Below are 12,944 nucleotides of genomic sequence, written 5' to 3'. Positions count from 1 at the left end.
AATAACACTGCTAGACAAACATGGGTTACTGAGGATCTAGTAACACACGGCTAGACAAACATGGGTTACTGAGGATCAAATAACACACGGCTAGACAAACATGGGTTACTGAGGATCAAGTAACACTGCCAGACTAACATGAGTTACTGAGGATCTAGTAACACACGGCTAGACAAACATGGGTTACTGAGGATCATATAACACACGGCTAGACAAACATGAGTTACTGAGAATCATATAACACACGGCTAGACAAACATGAGTTACTGAGGATCTAGTAACACACGGCTAGACAAACATGAGTTACTGAGGATCAAATAACACTGCTAGACAAACATGGGTTACTGAGGATCTAGTAACACACGGCTAGACAAACATGGGTTACTGAGGATCATATAACACACGGCTAGACAAACATGAGTTACTGAGGATCAAATAACACTGCTAGACAAACATGGGTTACTGAGGATCTAGTAACACACGGCTAGACAAACATGGGTTACTGAGGATCAAATAACACACGGCTAGACAAACATGGGTTACTGAGGATCAAGTAACACTGCCAGACTAACATGAGTTACTGAGGATCTAGTAACACACGGCTAGACAAACATGGGTTACTGAGGATCATATAACACACGGCTAGACAAACATGAGTTACTGAGAATCATATAACACACGGCTAGACAAACATGAGTTACTGAGGATCTAGTAACACACGGCTAGACAAACATGAGTTACTGAGGATCAAATAACACTGCTAGACAAACATGGGTTACTGAGGATCTAGTAACACACGGCTAGACAAACATGGGTTACTGAGGATCATATAACACACGGCTAGACAAACATGGGTTACTGAGGATCATATAACACACGGCTAGACAAACATGGGTTACTGAGGATCATATAACACACGGCTAGACAAACATGGGTTACTGAGGATCATATAACACACGGCTAGACAAACATGAGTTACTGAGAATCATATAACACACGGCTAGACAAACATGGGTTACTGAGGATCTAGTAACACACGGCTAGACAAACATGAGTTACTGAGGATCAAATAACACTGCTAGACAAACATGGGTTACTGAGGATCTAGTAACACACGGCTAGACAAACATGGGTTACTGAGGATCAAATAACACACGGCTAGACAAACATGGGTTACTGAGGATCAAGTAACACTGCCAGACTAACATGAGTTACTGAGGATCTAGTAACACACGGCTAGACAAACATGGGTTACTAAGGATCAAATAACACACGGCTAGACAAACATGAGTTACTGAGAATCATATAACACTGCTAGACTAACATGAGTTACTGAGGATCAAGTAACACAGCTATACAAACATTGGTTACTTGTGATCTGGTAACACACGGCTAGGCACACATGGATCACACCATGTGACAGGCAAGACAGACATGAGATATAATAACCACACGATCTCTTAGATATTTAGTTTACGTCCGAGGTTTACGCTAACTACTTGGTATGACCATAATATGGCGACACAAACCTCCCAGCAGTACAAATCAGTGTGTCGGACCTGGAGCTGTACAATGTCACTGTACCATGTGACCACACAGATGCAACATGGCGCCATAGAACTGAGCTGAATGCATCAGCTGAACTGATTGAGTGCATGTCTTTGTCAAGCTTCGCCAAATATTTATTCTACTCAAAAAGAAGTTAAAGAACACTTGATTCTTTCATATTACACCAGTTGATCTGCTATGACATGAAGGATTGGGTATGAAGTAATAGCTAATAGTAATAACTTCTTTTAAGTAGTATACATAGCTCTGGGGGAGTTACAGCTGGATACAAAGTTAAATGCATGTTTACAGTGAGTGATTCATCATGTCTAACAATTGCTTGAATCGATGGTCATGGTGTCAATCGCTGGATTGTCTTGTCCAGACTCGATTAGTTACAGACCGCCGTCATATCGCTTGAATATTGCGGAGTGCGGCGTTAAACAACAAACAAACAAAAGAAAATATTGTTTTGCTTGACATACTGACTGTCTTGCAAAAACGTGTTCTGGAACAAATCGATCGTCGCCTCTCGGAGAAAACAGTGACTGAAACAATATATGCCCCTAGCGAAATCAAAAGCTGAATTGTTACATGATAAAGTGGCGTTTATCAAGAAGTAATAACCTACCGCAGAAAGTGTCATATGTCAAATAGTACCAACACTACTGCAGACACTCATGACATTAAGAGTGAGACCAAGAATTGCCGGGCAGATACAGCAACTCTATAGAGCCTCCAGGGACATTAACTCGCCGCTGGCTTGTCGGAAACAACTCTTAGATACCCTTCGTGTCTCCCGCCTTACATATAAAGAATAAAAAAAGTATGAATATAGTACAATTGGTTGGGACTGCTACTTCTATTGCACGTTGCCAGGCAACGGTGTTTGCTGTGGCACGAAGTCATTGTTGAGAAGTGTAATACGCGTTTATCGCCTGTAGGAGGAGAACTAATTGTAAGGAACGGGCGAGCGTGGCCACTTGACATGAAGACAAATGTGTGATGCCATTTCTTGGTGTTTCCAATAGTCAAATAGCTAAAATAAGATGTTTATACAATGTGATGACTGCGTATATTTCAAATAAAGTTGTGTGTGCAAAGCAAAGGAAAGCGATGAGGATCAAACCTTTTTCAGGGGGGAACGGGCGAGTCTCGGTTAACGCCACTTTGAACACGTAGGAGCGTTTCTCAGAGTGCGTGGGGGGTGGAGGGGGGAGGGGCATGTCATTAATCAAAGGGTTTTTGGCATTCGGCATACCAATTAATTTGTCTTGGCTTCCAATTTAAGATCTATGCATAAATTTAAGAGTCATGTCGGTGTTCACAGCTGGTACAAGTAAATCAGACTGGGATTTTCACACAGAATGCATGACAATGTGTACACACAAGCTTTGGGCAAAATATGCTATTTATTTGTCACTGTCTGCAAGAAAAGAGACGAAAACTATATTTCAACATTAAAATATTGGCATCCGTGTATCAGGTAAACATTTGATGGCATCCAGCGGACTGCATTGCGGCGGCCGGAATACCTCTTATAGAGGCTGAATACCTCTTATAGAGGCTTGGCATCAAGCGTTCCAAATTGGGTTGGCAAACACATCAATGGCACATTCGGAATCTTCACGATAGACAAGTCACACATCGTAACGGAGAAGCATTTGTCATGTCAAAATATTGTATATAAAAATATATTGATTCTAAAGTTTCACAGCAAATACTCCGTATGTATTTTGTTGATAAAAGAAACACCCTGCCATCCTACGGTGCCTTTGTACAAAGCGATCTTAGCATACCTTAAATAGACTTACGACAGTCACAGCGCTAAGGTTGTTTTGTACAACGGCACCATGTTTAGTATATTACGGGGTGTCAGTTCAGTGTGGGAGAGAAGCTTAAAGTGTCACGGTTCGAGCCGTTTCCGCTTTGGTGAAAACAATGCGCACAGATCACATTCGAGATGAATCTGAGATTCGAACCCACGACCAGCGTAACCTGTCCAACACGCAACCCGCAAAGCGAGCTGACGCTTTAGGCCACTCTCCTACCCAGAGTTCCATGTGGCCGGCAGCCAGCCAGCATAGTACCTCTGCCACAGGCCAGCGCCATGTGACGATTCGTCACATCTTTCACAGTCCATTCAAGATATTGCATATGCTTTTCATCCGTTTCATGTTTGACAAGTCTACACATTTTCAAAAACAAATGTCAAAGAATGGTTAACTTTCATTGAGAAAGTATGCAAATACGTAAAAATCTACTTCTTTTTGCGTAGTTATCCTATGTTTACATTGGTTGTACGGCTCCACGTGCTGTCATCGAAGCCCAACGGAGAGCTAGCGACACGGTCACTTTGATGCATAAATATATATTGTCATGCAACTCACTGTCGCAGTTGTAGTAGCATATCTATATAGTTATGCAAAACAATATGTAAAGCGCCCCCAAATGCTTGCATTAGTCCGTTCTAAACTGATTTCTGAAAAAGCGCGTTTGTTTACAAACAAGAGAAAAGTCCGGTCACGTGATATGCAAATTAGCCTGTGGCAGTGGTGTTATGCTGAGTCACCGCTGCGACGGTGTGTGGCTTTAGGCCACCCCAGCTTTACATCTCGGAGTCCGCGACAACAACCATACTTCCGTCGGCATGTGACCAACACTTGTATAACCAACAGTTGTACAACCAACATCAGTGCCGCGGTGGAATGACCGAACCGCGATTGCCAAGCCAAACCTGTTTACATTGTCAGGAATCATTATTTTAATATAGTTCAGTTTAGGTCAGATGTGCTTCACTCGCAATAAGCAGCTTATGGGTAAGCTACGTTTAATCAAATACACGGCTATAATAGATGTGGTCATTAACTGTCCCGAAGAGTCCAGAGTCTTTTGCCTTGTATTTCTGGAGACGAGTGCCATATTTTATGTGCGGTTCAATGGATCGCGTGTTAACTCACTTCTTATGATAACTGGAGTACTTAAACTTACCTGAAGTAACTTCTTTGGAATTGTATCCGGCTACATAACCAGATTTCATAGTGGGAAGTTTACTGCAAATGCGAAAACTTGACGTGTCTAGTATCAAGACGTTACACAGAAAATGGCAAATGTCAACCTCAAAGGTCCACCATTATCATCAAGTACTGCCTGTAGTTGGGCGGTTAAGGCAAAAATTGTGCACTTTGGGTTAAAAGCACCAAACTTCCGAACATTTCTGGATATGGATCCACCTCAGCAGCGCCCCCTGGTGGCTGAAAATCCAAGATGGCCGCCAACTCGGCTGAAGTCTCAACTGATGTCAATCTATGTTGAATGTGTCATAAATATCTGGTCAAATTCAGTAATTCATTGCGGGTATCTAACTTAAATCCATTATGGGGCGCCCCCTGATGGTGACGGAAATACAAGATGGCCGCCAAAATGACTTAATTTTCAGAAATTGTCCATTTCTACTGCGTACATTGAAATACTTTAATTCACATTTTGCTTTTTGGCCTTGGATAAGTTGATAAAACGTCGAAAAACACATTTTAAATAGCAGTATAAGAACCTATATCTGTACTCTCTTATGATCTATTAGTATTATGGCTCAAAATATAAGAAATATTCTTCCTAGTATCTACAAATGCAATGTTTCAGAAAACAATTTAAAGAAGGTATATTTTCACTAATGAATTGCATGTGAACTATTTCCATTATATTAGATCATCCAAGATATATATGATAAGAGAAACTGACTATGTATATATCCTTGCTATGAAATGCACATAATCATGTAGAAATGGATTCAAATCTTATATGGAATGTATGTGTAAGTACTATTGATATTATTTCCATGAACCCAAACATATGATATCAAACTTACTTATATCAGATATGACCAAGAATATCAGTTCAATGCATCTGTTCACAGTTCCATAATTCAATTACAGAAACAGTTCCCTTCACAGTGGCACAGAGCAGTGCACTTGAGTCCGGCTTTGTAGCATTTACAAAGGCAAGTGCAAGACTTCCTACAGGTGCAGTGTATAAGTTCATAACACCGCCCTTGTGTCTGACCAAGTGTTGTCCAGTGGAGAATCCATGTGTTACTACATGTCCTCTTCCATCCCCAGTTGGCAGGACTCGGCAATGTGGGGGACTTATCAAGCACCTGACCCCATACATGTCCACCCTGAAAAGTTGCACGCATCGTGTGCTGTTTTAGAGCTGCCTGTGTGGGAGGAATGTTTTCAATTGGCCTAGATCTTCTTGAAAACAGATGTTGTCTGGCTTCATTGACGTTCCAAATCACACTAGTTCTGTCATACATTAGAATGACAAACCGCTCAAAGCTTTCAAAATGCTCCCGGCCTACTTTGCATCCGTTTCTGATCGTCTCCACTACATCAGATTCCACAATGTCCTGGTATCTAGCGTCAACAGATCACCACTGTCCTCACTGAAAGGATATTCCATGTTGTTTATGTCATTTACAAGTGATGAAACTTCCTTTGCAAATGTCCTCTGTATAGCTGCTGCTGGTTCATGATGTTTGTCATTTTCTTTATTCCCTCTGACGTATTCAAATTCTTCAATCATTCTAGACACTTTGTCAACATTGTCAAACATAATTAAATGGATCTATGTATTCATCATTCCATGTTCTTTTTTCATTAGTTAATAAAGAACAATGTGTAATATTTAAACGTAATTTCAGGTAAAAGAATTGTATTACCAAAAGCTAAAACATTCAGTCAAACATTTTGTTTAATTGTTTTAAGGCCAAATTGAATTAAATTGAACAAATAATATTGTTCTTGTTAACAGATATTTGACAATTTCTGAAAATTAAGTCATTTTGGCGGCCATCTTGGATTTCCGTCGCCACAAGAGGGCGTCGCATAATGAATTTTAATTATATACATCATTCTTTTAACTTACCCTCAATAAATTACTGAATTTGACCAGATATTTATGATACATTGAGCATAGATTGACATCAGTAGAGACTTCAGCCGAATTGGCGGCCAGCTTGGATTTTCAGCCACCAGGGGGCGCTGCTGAGGTGGATCAATATCCAGAAATGTTCGGAATGGTTCAATGTATAAGTGTGCGAAGTTTGGTGCTTTTAACCCAAAGTGCACAATTTTGACTAAAATCCAGCCCTAACCGCCCCACTACTGGCACCACCTGTGGACGAAATGAGAGTATTGGTGAGGTGAAATTGGGTTTTACGTCGCGTCCAAAATCATTTCACTTATATAGCGACGTGCATGCACGTGTGTGGTTGTGTGGCTGCTTGTACTAGTCCAGGCTAATACTGATTTTAAAGTCCTAGCCCACTGAGATATCATCATGCCCAGTTAAGTTTAACATGGATAGCCAAATCAGACACAGTAAGTTCCGAGGCCTTGTTTTAGCCCCTAAATGTTGAGCGCGAGACAGGGTAACAACAAGTACCATCTTTTGACGTATTTTGGTATGACGCGGCCAGCATCGAAGCCCCGACATTCTGCTATCCAAGCGGACGCTCTACCACTAGACAACGGCTGGGGTCAATGAGAGTGAGTTAGTGAGTGAATCTGATAGTAGGCCGCTTTTAGCAATATTCAAGCAAAATCGATATCACGGCTGGGGACATCAGAAATGGGCTTCACACATTGCACCCATGTCTGGAATCGAACCCGAGTCTTCGGCGTGATGAGCGAACGCTTTAACCTCTAGGCTACCCGACCGCCCTTGGGTCATTGAGAGTATTGACGGGGAATGTTAGCCCACTCGGCCTGTAGTGAGTGTACGGGCTATTGCAGTGTCTGTGGTTGAGATATTGCTGTCGCAATCTGGTGATTGAGAGGGCCACGCGAGGACATGTACATTGTGGTTCCGTAGGGATTCTGCTGTTCTTCTTGCTCTATGGCGTCAAACATTGTCGTCGTGAAGGATGACGTTAGCATGATTCATAATGGGAACAACGTTCAGCTGCACCAGATTTGTTCTACCAGTGTTGGAGATAACCGCCCACACCATTACGCTCCCACCATTACGCTCCCATCGCCAATTCCGTCGAACTCCACTATGCAGTTGGCGGGAAAACGTCCATGGCCATTTTGGTACACCTTTACTCTCTCGTGAGTTTGATGCAGCATAGACCATGACACCGAACCACACAGTTCCCCGTCGTTGGTTAGCCCATACTCTGATCACCACCGACAGTTATCGATATTGTTGGGTCAAGACAAAACCTCTGACTGGCCGCTTGACTCGGAGACCTGCCTAACCTGCGGTTCACACTGTCTGATCAGACATCCTTCGCAATCCTGGAATTGCTGCTGTTAAGAGCATGCTGCAGTAGTACACATTTATCCTGAATGACATAACAGTATGTACTTGTTGTTACCCTGTCTAGCGCTCGGCATTAAGGGGCTAAAACAAGGACTGGTCGGCTCGGAGTCAGTATACTGTGTCTGAGTGGGGTATTCATGTTAAACTGCGGCATGGTATCTCAGTGGGCTAGCACTATAAATCGGCATCAGTCCAGACTAGTACAAGCAGCCACACATACACGTGCATGCACGTCGCTATATAAGTGCAATAATCTTGGACGCGACGTTAAACCCCATTTCACCTCACTTCACCACAGTATGTGGCTGTCCTGGGCAACCTTATTAACACGGGTTCGGTCTGACCTGGTCTCCGTGGTCTAATGGATTGGGCACCTGCCAGGAGAGCGGAAGGACGTTGGTTCGATCTCCGGCTGCGTCATACCAAACCACGTTAAAACATTTACTTGTTACCCTGGCCGGCTCTTGGCAGTAAGGGGATAAAAACTGGTCGGCTCTGAGTCCCTATACTGCGTGTGTGGTATCCATGTTAACTGCAGCATGGTACCTAAGTAGAGCAGAACTATAAAACCGGCATTAGACCGGATTGGGCACGCATACTGTGCAATAATCTTCAACGCGACGTAAACCCCATATCACCTCAAATGGCATGGATTCACGCAGGTATTTTACGTACGCTTCGATTTCCATATTCAGTTTGGTAACGTCAATCAAGAAAAAATACAGAAACGTGACCTGTGAACTGTGATTGGATTGTTTGACAACTGGAGATGCCCGATGATGCACAGGCGCACTTCAATACTTCACATGATTGGTTTAAGCTATATTCCCTCCTTAACATGTACGAAGGTAGCCTATTAAAAACGTACGATTTACGCCAGCACAGACCTAAAGTCCTTGAACTTTAGTTAGTTCCAAAATGGGCTTGTCGAAGTCGCTATTTCTGTGTCGTCATGACTTCATGGTTCAAAGTCGAGACTGATGGATACAGATCTCAGAGGAAGTAAGGTAATCTGGCCATGCAAAGCAGATGCTTTTTCTCTTTAAATCTCAGTCCTTTTTGTTTCTCCAATACAGCCTTTCAATAGACAAAACAAACAATTTGTTTCAAAACTTCACGGTTATAAAATGAGAACACGATTATTTAGTAGTTTGCTCTCCACCTCGGAAACATTCTGATTAATACTTTGACAAGAGTTGTGTCCCTTGATCCGATCAGTTTACTTGTGACGTTCCGACATCAAACTTGAATGTAGTAACTTTCATGTCACATATAAATGACAAAGAATAAAACATAATTAGTTTTATATTTATTCTTGTGAGAAGCATGAAGCCACCACATCAAAGATTTTCAAAACTTAACAACAATTTAATGGAAATGTTCTTCCCAACCATAATGAAAAACTAAAACCATGCAGATAAACACAAGTTACCTTTGAATTAGAACAGTTTTCATTTCAAGATGATCAGTAGCCATAGCAACCACCATAAAATACAATATTACAGAGTTTACACATTTTATAGGACTCCTAAAAGCTCTTACCTCAAGCTCAACCCAGTGGTCGTGTCTGTGTGTACTGATACAACAATACAAGATGATGAAAAATACCTCATTTCTGAGGTGACACAATATCTTATGGACCACACCCAGTTGTAAAAGTAAATCCAACCTTTCTGTACAACAGACGAAAGTCAAATCACTTCTTGAATACATATATATTATGAAGATATTTCTTTTCCAATAAATTCCAACAGCCTGTGACCATGGTCGTAACTTTGATTTAAACCAATCAGTCGTGTCCTCAGAGAACATATATTGTATAAAACCACACCAAGACAACTGATGATGTGATGAATGGAGCAGGATGAGAATATAAAACATAAGTAACACAGGTATGCCATACTGTTACCATGGTTACTGTTACTATACCTGGCAGGGCTCAATTCAACTATATAGAACATGCACCAGAGAAACCTATTATTGAAAAGTGCAGCCTAATATTTATGTCTAAATACACCAAGTGCAAGAATAAATAATTAAATTTGTCTGTGACACTCTTCCACACAACAGCAGTGTTAGAAATTGGCACTAGTCCTGTAGTCCTTGCCAAACTGCCCAATAGTTAAGGTATCATAAGGACTAGTAGAAATTTGCCATTTTCAAGGGTCTTGCTACATGTTATCATTATAAGGACTAGTGGACAAAATATATTAGTTTCTACCCCTGAACAGCAACCTTTTAACATACTCAATACCTCCAAGCTTCATGTACCAAACTACATCACCTATCCTTGTGTTATGTGTAATTTGTCATGATTTCTTGGACTTAACGTTATCGAACCAAGATCTGAGATATTATTTAATTAGACAAGTTTATGCATCTGTCATGTCTATATTTCAAATCATGTAAATTTATGGGACGGGGTGCAACCTGGTTTTATCTGGTGCTACTAGGTTTTCGTGTCACAATGCACCTGGTGCAAGTGAAATCAGTTCCTTAAATTGAGCCCTGCCTGGTACACGTTGTGTACTGGTTGCCCAATAACTTATCATAAGCAAACCATGGATGTTTATCAATCTTCTACTGATGTTCACTGGAAAAATACCGTAATACAAATGATAATGTAGTCTGCCCAGAACATAGGAGTCTACTTGCCCTAGCAAAGCTCTCTGCATCACTTTCAGTCAACGTTAGTGTTACCATAGATGGCTATTAGGGACTGGTCATGGGCTGGTGGGATTGGGGAAGGATGTGTCATGACAAAATGACAGCAAAAGATTGGGGTGTCACCTAAATTTAACACAATAGTGGGTGGGGTGGGGTGTGGAGGGGCATGTTCAAATATTTTTTCACAAATTGGAATAACTGCAAAATATCATACAATCCTAAAACTAATCTCACCAGTCCATTCAGTCCTTTAGCTCAGCTTACACTTCCGACAGAACTTGACCACAGGCTAAAGCTGTATCGGTCAGCCTCTTTTTTAACTCGGTTAAACTAGGTTTTTAAACAGCTGACCTGACATTTCACAAATGTGGAATAATCTTTCCAAACATCAGTCATAAAAGAGTCCAAAGTATATCAATGTCATGAACAGAATCACATCACCTCCTTGATACTCATGTTCGAAACTCAGCATGATTAAGTTCTGTATTTCTATTTCACTCTAACATACTTTTCAAGACATCACCTTCAAAAGTTTTCTGCAATTAATACTTCAGACACAAACTTCAAACTTCATTTTGTCCCCATGTCTTGAAGGTGTTTTCATGATTCTGACTGATCATGTTAGTGAGTGAGTGAGTGAGTTTGGTTTTACGCCGCTTTTAGCAATATTCCAGCAATATCACGGCGGGGGACACCAGAAATGGGCTTCACACATTGTACCTATGTCGGGATTCGACCCGGGGTCTTCGGCGTGACGAGCGAACGCTTTAACCACTAGGCTACCCGACCGCCCCCTGATCATGTTAACACTGAAAGTCACAATAAATCCAACAGTAAAGTAATAATGATAACAATCATATGGTTATGGTGGCAGATCATGAATTGACAAAATAAAAATAGCTACATATCCATAAATATTATTATGACAGGTAATTAAATGTATCAAGCTATCACAACTGCCCATAAATACACTGAAGGCCATGACTCCACGATCAGCAGATATTCATCTAATCATTATTCAACAATGTTTGTTTTTTTGTTTTTTTGTTGTTTAATGCCGCACTCATCAATATTACCGCTATATGACGGCGGTCTGTAAATAATCAAGTCTGGATCAGACAATCAGGTGATTGACATCATGAGCATCGATCTGTGCAATTGGGATGCGATGACATGCATCAACCAAGTCAGTGAGCCTGACCACCCGATCCCGTGAGTCACTTCTTACGACAAGCATGGTCATTTTAAATTATCAATTTCATCACAATCAGGATATTCAAATTCAGCAAGGGTTTTAATATCAGGATATTAAATATAGTATTATTAAATATTGAATGATGAAATGTTATTTATCCATCTGAAAAAATAAAGTCCACATTTCAATGAGCAGTCTGCCAATTAGGCAAATGTACAGCAGAATCTTTAGATGACTCTCAGTTTTATTTTGAATCCTTAGTTGATTGTTAACAGTATCAAAACATTTCTTCCAAAAAAGTAAAAGTTACGGTTATATTAACAGCCAAAAAGACCTTTGAGTCTACGAGCCCAAATCTTTCAACATTATTTTCTACATTTTCAGTAGATGTCACGGGTTAACATGGTTCATGCATGAGTGAGTGAGTATGGTTTTACGCCGCTTTTAGCAATATTCAAGCAATATCACAGCGGGGGACACCAGAAATGGGCATCACACATTGTACCCATGTACAGAATGTAGAATCGAACCCAGGTCTTCGGCGTGACGAGCGAACACTTTAACCACTAGGCTACCCGACTGCCCTGGTTAATGATGAACCTTTCCTAGTTAAACTCACAGGACCAAAAGCAATTTTACTTGACCTGGGCTTTGGACAAGTGGAAAAAAGTCACAGACTCTATTAACAAGGATTAAACAAAATGAGTGAGTGAGTTTGGGTTTAACGTCGCTTTAACAGTATTTCAGTTACGTTACAGCATGTCAATTTGATGTGTGAGGAAAGCCTGAAGTGATGCAGGTTTGAGATGTTTACCACTGCACGTGTGGTGCTGACAAACCTAGAAACACAACCAGGGCGAACACACATCCAGTATCAAAGTTTTCAGGCATGCCTAAGAGACACACCTCTCCACAAAATGAACGTCAACACAAAATGAACGAACATGTGGAGGTGTGACATCCTGTACCCACATTGCCATGATTGTAGGATCTAGTAACCCTTTATGTTTCTCTTTGGTTTCCACACAACCATAATATCGTTGTCTTGATGAGAGTACTTACTAACTTAAGTGTGAGTCAGTTGGGTTTAACGCCGCTTTTAACAGTATTCCAGTTATATCACGGCGTGTCACCTTAATGTGGGAGGAAAGCCCGAAGTGATGCAGGTCTCAGATGTTAACCACTTCGGTGAAACCCACGAGCACAT

This window comes from Haliotis rufescens, unplaced genomic scaffold, assembly GCF_023055435.1.
Source record: "Haliotis rufescens isolate VD_foot unplaced genomic scaffold, xgHalRufe1.0.p SCAF_20, whole genome shotgun sequence".
NCBI classification, from domain to species: Eukaryota; Metazoa; Mollusca; class Gastropoda; order Lepetellida; family Haliotidae; genus Haliotis; species Haliotis rufescens.
The sequence above is the reverse complement of the archived record's forward strand: the minus strand, read 5'-3'. Positions refer to the sequence as shown.